The sequence below is a fragment of the Hipposideros armiger genome, unplaced genomic scaffold (genome assembly GCF_001890085.2).
Source record: "Hipposideros armiger isolate ML-2016 unplaced genomic scaffold, ASM189008v1 scaffold_466, whole genome shotgun sequence".
Lineage (NCBI taxonomy): Eukaryota > Metazoa > Chordata > Mammalia > Chiroptera > Hipposideridae > Hipposideros > Hipposideros armiger.
Genome location: NW_017731816.1, coordinates 1,256,675 through 1,267,604, shown reverse-complemented (window position 1 = coordinate 1,267,604; position 10,930 = coordinate 1,256,675). Strand labels below are relative to the sequence as shown.

The 10,930-nt window shown below is 47.9% G+C and overlaps 1 protein-coding gene across 5 annotated transcripts in view; it reads left to right on the top strand.

Annotated features, from left to right (window-relative positions):
- Positions 1 to 10,930, top strand: part of SIPA1L3 (signal induced proliferation associated 1 like 3) — a 242,337-nt gene that overhangs the window by 114,754 nt on the left and 116,653 nt on the right. The window lies entirely within an intron of this gene.

The window sequence follows — 10,930 nt, the reverse complement described above, 5'->3', positions numbered from 1 at the left end:
ATTAGCTTCATCCTAAAGCATACACACACACACACACACACACACACACACACACACACACACACACACACACACGCCTCTTGGTCCCAAGGTGGTTGCCAGTGACAATTAGGGCCACTTGCTTTCTTGTCCACTGACACCAGGAGAGAGAAAAAAACCAGCCCATCATGGGTTATATGTACTGCCCTTTAGTCTATGATTGGTCCAGTTTAGGTCATATGCCCCCCCTTAACAGACCAATCAGATCTCCAGAGGAATGCCACAGCCTGATTGCCTTGACCAATTGGGGTCCATCTCCCAGGGGAAGAGGGAAGTGGGTATTGAGTAGAGAACCAGATACCTGCCACAGTGGAAAAGACTTCCAAACTCAGTCCCCTCCAAACTGAGGCTCACTAAGGTAACAACAGATTGTGTCAGGCACAACATATGTGGCACTTGAGAACAAAGAAGTGTGTGTTTCCTTTGAAGAAGTAGTGATTTGTGTCCAATTCTGCCTCTTCTCCCACCCTCACACAGCCCCCCAAATGGGGGCAAGTACTTGTCTTTTGGTGGAAACGTGTGTGTCGCCTGCCTTGTCACTGGGTAGGTTTTTGTTATTTTTTTCCTTCTTCATCCTCTGTCCCTCCATCCATTCCCTCCCGTACTCTGAGGTGTTTGTGATACGTCTGTAGCTATGTACATACCCTTGCAAAATATATATTGAGATTTGAGTCAAGAGCCTGCTTCCAGAAATGCTTTTGGGCTCCATATCTCATTCTTTATTTTTCTTCCAGTTTCCACCAAACATCATGTTTTTGATATTATTCACATTGCTCTGTGTGCTCCAGTGTGTTGTGTCTGTCCTCTGAATAATCATATGTGATGTGCATCCATCACTTCTCACATTTCTGGTCCCCACGTGTTGGGCACCCAAGTCGCTCCCAGCTCCATACCACACAGACAGCACTTCAGTGAGGACCAACATACATGTGACCTCCTGAACCCCTGGGGTTTATACCCAGGAGTCACATGTGGCAGGAGACGGGCATTCTCTCGTCCCCCAGGGGTGACCAGGCGGCTGTCCCCGACGCTGCTCTGGCCCACACTCTCCCCAGAGTGCAGGAGGGTCCAGCTTTCCCATTGGCTCATCACCGCTTGCTGTTTCCCTCCTTCCTGATTGTGTCACATTGATGAAGCAGGGCCTAGGGTTTTAATGCTCTGCTCACTAGTCTGGCTGAGCGCCTCTCAGTGGCTCCTTCAGAGATTAAATGAGACAAAAGGGCTCACGAGGTCATGAGGGGCAAATTCTGGAGCTGAATGGCCTGGGTTCAAATCCTGACTCTGCCATCTAACCCAGCAAGTTACTTAACCTCTCTGAGCCCCAGAGTTTCCTTAAATAGAAAACGGGAATGATAATATCTATATCCTAAGATATTTTGAGGATTCAATGAGATAATATATAAAGTATTGAGGACTGTATCTAGCATATGTGTAATATGAAAATATCAGCAATTGTTATCACTATCATCATTATTGACTGTTTTAAAGTTTCTAAAAATTGAAATATTCTCTCTTTTCATTTCATTCATATCTGAACATCAGCCTATGCCAGGATTTCTGGCTTCTTTCTGGTGGTTCCTTAGGAACCATGAGATGTCTCAGTGAAATTTGTAAAAAGACACATCAAGCCTGGATATACTCCTTTCTCCCACATTTGGGGTGGGGTGGTATATGTTCATTTCCATGTATGAACATGGTTTTATTTTTAATTTTTAAAAATGTGATGTGTGAGTTTTTAAAAATTTAAACATTATAAAAGTTTGCAAAGTAAAAGTTGAAAGTCCTTTTTTCCCTGCACCCACCCCCAGTCTCACTTTCCAGAGATAAATCAGCTATTGTAAACAATTTGCTGTGTTGGCCATATTGTTAAGGGTATAGACTCCAGAGCTAGGTGACCTAGGCTTATTAAATTCGGGTTCCAGCACTTTTTGGCTCTGTTACCTAGCGTATTAGTTTTTACTGCTGCCATAACAAAGTACCACAGACTGGGCTGTTTAAACAACAAAATTTATTCTTTTCAAAAAGTTCCGGAATCTAGAAGTCCAAAATGAAGGTGCTGGCAGGGTTGGTTTCTTCTGAGGCCTCTCTCCTTGGCTTGCAGGCCTCTATTGCTGCCTTTCCCCATCACTGCCTCTCCACGTGGTCATGCCTATGTGCACACATGCTCCAGGTGTCTCTCTGTGTCATGGACACTAGTTAGATTGGATTAGGGCACACCCTAATGGTCTCTTTTTCATATACCTCTTTAAAGGCCTTATCTCCGAATACTGCCACATTTTGAGGTACTAGGGGTTAGGACTTCAACATGTGAGTTTGACATTCTGTCTCTCAGTTTTCTCATCTGTAAAATAGACACAGTAACTATCTACCTGGACATATGATGTATAGCATATATGTAAAGTGCTAGGACATGGTAAGTGCTATGTTCATATTTTCAGACATTATCATTGTGACTGTTTACCAGACTTTTTCCCCTGGATATCATGTACTTTGAAAAAAAAAAAGAAGTGACACGATGATACTGTTTCTCCGCAGCTTTGTCACTTATCAGTGTCTCTTGGGCATTTTACCCTGTAAGCATGTTAGATGTGCCCTCATTCTTTTTAATGGCTGCCTGGGGTTGTATTATATGGATGTATCAAAATGCTTTTAATTGGTTCTTTAATGAGGGACTTCCGGTTGTCTTCATTTTCTTCTGTCTTAAGCAGTGGGGAGGCTTATTCAGGCAGGTTTGGGTTCTTTAGTCAGAGCTTCTGTTGGTTTTGGAATCACTGGGCCCACAGATATGCACGGTTTTAAATTAATTAACAGGCAAATTGCCTTCAAAGAAGGTTCTGCAGGTTTGTACCCCCCACCAAAAGAATAGGGACTTGTTTGTTTTTTTTTACCTTTTGGTTTTATTTTAATAATAGAAAATTTCAAACATTTACAGAGGTAGAAAGACAAGCATACAGAGCCCGCAGGCACATACCTGTCACCAGATCCCACAGTTTTCAGTATACGGCCAGGCTTGCTTTTTCCATCCCTCTGCCTTTGAATTATTTGGAAGCAAATCTCAAACATGATATCATTTCATTTGGGGGGTTTTAAATCCCACACCCACAATGTGCCTGTACCTTATGGAAGACAGGAAGACATTTCCATAAAATAATCCTTGGTTTGTGTTGTGCTTTTCACTTTCCACGTGCATACTTTCCCTTCATTCGTAGATGCCCCTAAAGCTCAGACAAGACAGGTGTATCTGTCAGGAAAACAGAATCCACTCTAGGTATTTCATGCAGAGGGAACTCAACACAGAGAATTTGGTTCAATGAGTGATGGAGGAACAGAAAACAAACGGACAGCAGTCCTGAGACAGCAGCCGGAGCTGGAGGCGGGAGGTGGTATGACCAGCGCCCAGGGCATTGTGGGGGAAGAGAGACAGGGAAGCATCCCCAACCCCAGATGCTGTTCAAGGTAGAGGGCGAGAGGGAGAACCACCCGGCTTCTCACCACCTCCACCTTTCAGGCTTCTGTCACTGTCCCCTTTGGCTGAACATAATCAGGAATCCTGGGAAATGTAGTTCCTTGTGATTCAGGGTAGGGCAGGAGGTGGACAGGGAAGTTCACCTCAGAGAAGTTGATCCCATTTTATAGATGAGAAAGCCAGAGGGCCTAAATGGCCTGCTTGGTCAGGGGCGAGATGCTTCAGGATAAGCACATCCTGGACACTTTGGTCCCTTGGTCACCAGGGACACTTTGGTCCCTTGGTCACCTGAGGCAGCTCTCTGGGCATTCCCTGCCAGCTATTGGTCACTGCTGCCTGGGACAGGCCTCCCTTGGGAGGCTCAGGGCTGTTTTGCCCCTGGTTATGAGCTCTTCCTTTACTGGAGGAATCTTCTCCAAGCTTCCCCTCCCATGCTCAGAGCAGACACTCGATTTTGTTCCCTGCCAGAGGACTGGGTTGTGCCCCAACCTAAGGAGAGTCCTCCTGAGGACACTGTTCCGGCAGGCAGAGCGGCTCTGCCTGATTGGAGAGTTCTGGGTAGTAGATGTTCTCAGAGAGCCCCTGCATGAGGTGCCAGTGTCCTGGGCCAGGACAGAGGCCAGAGGAGCATCACACCACTGAGCAATGCCAACTGACATTTAGTGGGCAGCTGCGCGCTCAGCTGGGCACTGGGTACGTAGGGGTGGGAGGTGTACTCTGCACCCTGGTGGAGCCTAGGGGAGAGAGATGGTGCAGATATGCAGACAAGGAAGCTAAACAACAATGTGAGAGTTAAATAAAAGTGTGGGACATCAGTCATACAAGAGAGCCCCCAGTCAGAAACGATGAGGATTGCTAACATTAACTGGGCCCTTCTCGTAAAGCAGCTTTGTTTCAAGTACTTTATACTTCACATAGATTAACATCTTTACTTCTCATAATAACCTTACGAGGTAGGTACTACTAGTAGCCCCATCTTAGAGAGGAGAAAGGCAGAGAGTTAAGTGACGTGCCCAAGGTCACACACCTAGGGAGTGGTATACCAGGAATCCATCATACTTTTAGTAGTAACAGTAGCTAACACTTTCTGCCGGTTACCTCTCCCAGGTTCTGCTCTAATTGCTTTGCACATTAACTCGTTTAATCTTCGTGTCAACCTTGTGAGCGAGGTACCTTTGTTATTTCCATTTTATAGGTGAGGTAATTGAGGCACAAAGAGGTTAAGTGACTTGCCCAAGGTCACCCAGCAGAACTGGGATTCAAACCCAGGCAGCTTGAGTTCAGAATATGTGCTCTTACCTGCTATACTGCACTGAGTCAAAGATGACTGAACATTGGCTTGCGTGGTACTTTCTACTGTACTTTTTCAGATTGTACCTCGTTAAAGCAGAGGCAGGTCATGGCAGCCATTTGACAGGCAAGGAAACTGAGAGGGTAAAAGAGGTTGCTGGTGACAGCAGCTAACCTTCCTCACTGGCATCACTTCAGGTCCTGTGCTAAGTGCTCCACACAAATGGATAGTGAAGTGTTCTCTGGAACCCTGTGAGGTTAAATACTTCCAGACGAGGAAACTGAAGCTTGGAGAGGTGAAATGCACTCATTCAGAGCTGGGAGGTAGTGTAGCTGGTGCCTAGGTCCGAGCGGGCCAGACTCCAGTGCCTGTGCTCGCAATGACTGTGTATGGTCTCCCGGGACATCAATCAGGCTCATTGCCCAAACATTGACTGCACTGTGCTGGCGCTGAGAGACAGCAGTGAACAAAACTGGCCTTGATCGTAGCCTTCAAGGAGCTCACAGTCACATATGTGGATATAAGCAAGGCTGATGTTCACCAGCTGCCTTCCATTCTGACTTCCTGCTTCCTGTGCTGTACCGGTTTCCAAATATTTTATCGCAACCTGGAATATAAGTAACAGAAACGGAACTCACAGTGGTGGCGTATTTAGCTACAAGTCCAGAGAACAGACAGTTCTGGGATTAGTTCAACAGCTCTATGTGTCAGGGCCCCAAGTGTGTGCTTCTGAAATCATCTTCGCCTTTCTTCATGGCTGCATGATGGTTGCTGTGGCTCGGGTAGCACTTATTTTCACAACCATGAGACAGGAAGTATGGATTCAGCCAGGACCATGATACCATTCTTTTATCAGGAAGCTTCCCTGCCTTCTAATAGATTTCTTAGCTGGAAAAGTGACTGTCTGGCTTTTTCAGCCTCCTTATTGGCAGGTAAGCAAAGAGAATAGGGTAGAATGTTGTGAGGAGGCCAGTGAGAGTGTTTGCTCTGAGTTAGAAACTGAGCTTTGCCCTCTACTCAAGCCTGGCCCCAGGCATCTCTCTTCATGCACTTGTTTGTACTCTATTCATGCAACAAGGCAGGAGAGCCTAGATAATAGCATGAACTCTGGAGTCAGTCTGCAGGGTCTGAACCCAGATTTGCTATTTCCCAGCAATGTGACCTTGAGCAGGTCACTTCATTCTATGCCTCAATTTCCTCATGTGTAAAATGGGGATGATAATAGTACCTCTCTCAAAAGATTGTTGTGCAGATCAAATGAGTTAATACCTCCAAAGTGCTTAGAACAGTAATAGGAGGCAGGTGAGTAGGTGTGGCATCTGCCCCCAAGAGCTGGTCTTGGTGGGTGGAAGGGCGGATGAAGTACGTGAATGCCAGTTAGACAGCCTTCCCAGGCACCACATCAGGCAGAGGATGGACCAGACAGGGAGGGCCCCAAGGGCTTCCCAGGGGGACCGTGCCAGATGGGGTGGGGAAATCAGGGAAGGCCTCAGCCAGGAGGTGGCTTGGGCAGTGCGCCTAAGGAAGAGGAAGGGTTGGTGTGCAAAGAGCATGGCAGTGACTGCAGGCAGAGCGCCAGGCCAAGGCCAAGGCGAGCAGGCTGCTCCAGTGGTTGGGAATTAGCTGGCAATCCTGGGGGAGGGGGGCGGGGGGGGGGGTTGGCCCTGTGAGTTATAGCTAGTGTGCGAAGAGAAAGCATCTTTGAATCCAGATTTTTTTTAAAGATCATCTAGAGTTGGTAAACCCTTTTGGTCATGAGGAGAGGTCTTTGAAAGAAGAGATCCACAGCCTCCACAATGGTTAATAATGAAACCAATTATTGAGCACTTACGGGACACCATGCCCTGTGCTTTATGTTCCTTCCTCGTTGACCCCTCACAGCCTCCTGTGAAGCCAGTGGTGGTGTGCCCATTTTCCAAAAGATTTAATCGACCTTTCTGGGCATTCAGTCATTGCTCCTTTAGCGGGAAGGTGTTGAGTGCCAGCGCAGTGCTTTTCTAGGTGGTAAAGAATGAGCAGCGAAGAGTCCACATTCTGTGGAGCTCATGCTCCTGGTGTGGGGGACAAACTACTAAATGGAGAAGTGAATTGAAGCCAAGGTTTCTCCAAAGCCAGTACCCCTAACTAAGGTTCAAGGTGCTACTGTTTTGTGGTTAGGACCACAGGCTCACATTCCAGCCTTATCGCTTCCTGGCTCTCTGTGACCTTGGGCTGGTGACCTCCCTCCTCAGAGCTTCAGTTTCCTTATCTTTAAAATGAAGATCTGGGTAGGACCTCTTATCAGTCAAGATTGTACTCTGCTACTAGTAACAGAAAACCAGTAAGCAGTGGCTTAAATAAAGCAACAGTTTCTCTCCTCGAAAGGGAGTGTGGGTAGATTGGGGCAGGGCCACTGGCTGGGAGAGTGGGCTCCTTCTGACTCCTTGCCCTGCCATCCCCAGCATGTGGCTTTCAGCTTCATGATCACAAAATGGCTGCCACACCTCCAGATGTGGTATCCACATTCCAGGAAGGAGAAAGGTGGGAGAGGTTTACAGGCCGAGCCTACTCCTTTTCATTGGAAAGCAGTAGCTTTAACCAGAAGGCCTCTTCAAAGACCTCTTCACCCACTCCCAGCTGACTTCCATTTAACCCTTTCATTGGTCAGAATGGGATACATAGTTAGCCATAGCAGCAAGGGAACCTGGGAAAGCAAGCTTTTTGGATGGGCATCCTGCTGCTCCAAACAAATTGGACTTCTCTTAAGGAAGAAGAGAAAAGTGGGTTTGGATTTGACACAACCGGGCTGGCCGAGTGGCCCAGTTGGTTAAGAGCTCGCTCAAGAGTGCGAGCTCTGAGCAATAGCGGTTCGATGCCTGGCCTGAGCTGAGCTGCCGCTGAGCTGCCAACAGGTGGCAGGATGGCTCAGCTGAAAAAAAAAGAAGTATTTGATACAACCAGCAGGTGAAGTGGGTGCAGCCTCAAGTATGAAGCATTCGGCCTGGTGTCCAGCACAGGAGCGGCCCCTAGTGGAGGGTCACAGTATTCTCATACTGAGGGGCCAAGTTCTTGTCCTTGTCAAGAAATGCCACCACTTTGTGCCCAGTTCCCTCCTTTGCCCGTTGGGAGTGATGCTCCTTGCCTTAGGGTATCCTGAGGAGCACTCATGAGTCTAAGAAAACCTTGGACTCCGATACATCATATCCCCTACAAGGGCTTGGGCTGGCTTTTGTTTGGAAAATTGTCAGATTTTCTTAAAGCTGAACCCAGCCCTTCCATCTGACTTTCAGCCCAAACATATTGCCTTGCAGTGGCTCATTTATTCATCTGTCCCCCTGTATTCCAAATAATGTGGCGACCTGCATCTCTGTGACCACGTCTGGTACAGCGCTCGTACCCACCCGGTACTCAGCTTGGGGTTGAATGCCTTGGGGCTCCTCGTCATGTGAGAAAACAGCCAAATCTCCAGTGTCTCCCTCTCTACATCAGCACCACCCCTGTTCGGGGCCAGGCCACTCCTGCCCCCATGGGGACAGCTACCGCAGCCCCCTCATGGGACTCTGCTGCTCACCGGCTTCATTATCTACACAGCAGTCAGATAGGGTCCTGCCCTCCTCAACCTGCAGTGGAAGTCCACTCCAGAATCCTAAACACTTGCGGGGTTTGCATCTGCTGTCCATCTGTCTCCCTCACCCACCACCATCCCTTTCCTTGCCCAGTTTTGCATCCTTCAGGGGTTAGCTTAGACACCGTCTCTTCCATGAAGCCTTCCTTGGCCACCCACTCTGCGGCACCCTGTTCCTTCCCTTTCTCAGTTTTTCCTTTCCTCATCTTGCCGTATACTGACATGTATACTTACACTTGGTACATGCACTGAGTTATGTGTCTCCCTCTCTAGAGATGGGTCTCCCTCGTTCACTGCTGTATTACAGAGTAAGATCTCAGGAAATGTTCATCTAGTGAATGGAAACCTGATAAATAAAAACATAAAAACTTACTGCTTCCCCCCCCACACCCCAGTTTTGAAAACACATTCATTAAAGGTAATTTGAAAAATATAGCAAGGTAGAAAGAACACATTTTCAAAAATGACTCGCAGTCCTGGCACCAAAAGATAACCCCAGTTAACATTTTAGGATAATTTTTCCAGTTTTTTTTCTATGACTCCATCTACGTATATATAAATGTTTAATGTTGTAAGGACATGCGGTAATTTATTTAGCCGTTCTTCTGTTGTAGGGCTCTAATTTTTTGCTTTATATCCAATGCCATGGTTTTTTTTCTTTGTCCATTTCATTTCTTTGGGATCAATTCCCAGAAGCAGCATCACTGGTTTAGAGGGTAAGAACTTTTTTTTTTTTTTTAAGATTTTATTGGGGAGTTGGGTGAGGGGAACAGCGTTGGAAATCGGGGGAAGGGGAACAGACAAGGTGCTGTCCTTTTGTTCTTCAGCCTAGTTGTGGAGGACCGTTGCTTCACTGGCCATGTTGGTATTATCATCGTGCTCTTCCCAGGTGAGGCAGATTGGTCACCGGCCACTGGATGGCCACTCAAGGCGGCTCTTGGCAGCTCACGCAGGCTGCCGGCCGCTCATGCTGGCTGCTGCTCACGCTGGCTGCCAGCCACGCACGGTAGCTTATGGCAGCCCACTGCAGCTTCACTGCAGCCTATGCCGTCGCTGGCGACTCACGGAAGCCCAGCTCCAGGTCGAGCTGTTGTTCACCACCTTAGCTATAGAGGGCACAGTGTCACTGGCCCTCATGTGGGATCCGAACCGAGGCCTTGCTGCTCAGAGCTGGCATCCCAAGCCAACTCTTAACCTATGCGCCACTTGGCCGGCCCAAGGGTAAGAACATTTTTAAAAGCTGTTGCCTGATTGTCTCTAGAAAGGTTCCACCAACTATGAACCTTTAAAAAAAAAAAAGTTTAGGATTGGATGAGTGGCTTATTTGGTTAAGAGCACAAGCTCTGAGCAACAGGGTCACCGGTTCAATTCCCACATGGGTCAGTGAGCGGCGCCCGAGCTGAGCTGCCCGAGCTGCCAACAGGTGGCCGGATGGCTCAGCTGGTGAGAGCAATTGCTCCTAACAACAGGGTTGCCTGTTCAACACCCACATGGGATGGTGGACTATGCCCACCTGCAACTAAGATTGAACACAGCACCTTGAACTGAGCTGCCACGAGCTGTTGACGGGCAGCCGGATGGCAACTGGACTTGGAGCTAGCTGTGCCCTCCACAACTAAGACTGAAGGACAACAACTTGGCTGTTCCCCTTCCCCAATTCCCTAACACTGTTCTCTTTCCCCAACTCCTCAATAAAATCTTTTTTAAAAAAAAGAAAGTTTATTGTCCTGGGAGTGAGTGGCTGATTCCTAGTGTCCTGGGCTCCCTGAGAGTCATTGCCCTAATTTCCTGAGAGCCCAGTGCCCTCTTCTAGCCTGTCTCCCTCAGCTTTGACCTTGGCCTGGTACTCATTCTGCATGCAGTCCTGGGGCTGGATGTTAGATTACAGTGCTGTGCAAACAGAGCTGCAGGCCCTCACCATCTGCCAGCCAGTTCATGGGCCCAAGAAGAGGCTTTGCACCCAGTCAAGGTTCAAGACTAGAGCCCTTGTAGAGCCCGCACAGGGGCAGGGCTGGGATACATGCTCCTAAGAGTGTGGCCCCATAGCCCCTATGCCCTGAAGCGCTTCTGAACTCTCAGGTGGTTGCACCTTTTCCCTCTGCCCTCAGCTGTCACGTGGTGGATTGCCCTGAAACCCACTGCTGTGGGTGTAGCCCTGCTCTCCCCTCCTCCCCGGGCTAGGAGGAAGTGCACATTCCCCCAGCTTGCCCAGGATGTTTGTGGGCAAACAGGTTAAGTGACCCTGCTGGTCTGGGAAGTGGAAACCTTTTATAGGAGAAAAAGTGAATTTTGAGCCAGGGGAGTGAGAGTGACTGGGGTGTGTGTGTGTGTGTGTGTGTGTCGTGCGTGTTTACACACACAAGCACACAAAGGCATGAAATGGATCCTCAGGTCTTCAGGGAGGGTCTTCAAAGATCAAACAGCCAAGATTTTTAAATATATTTATCTTTTTTTTTTAATTATGCATGTAATACAACAGTACGATCTCATTGTTTAAAAAGAACACAATGCAAAGGACTTTTTAAAACTT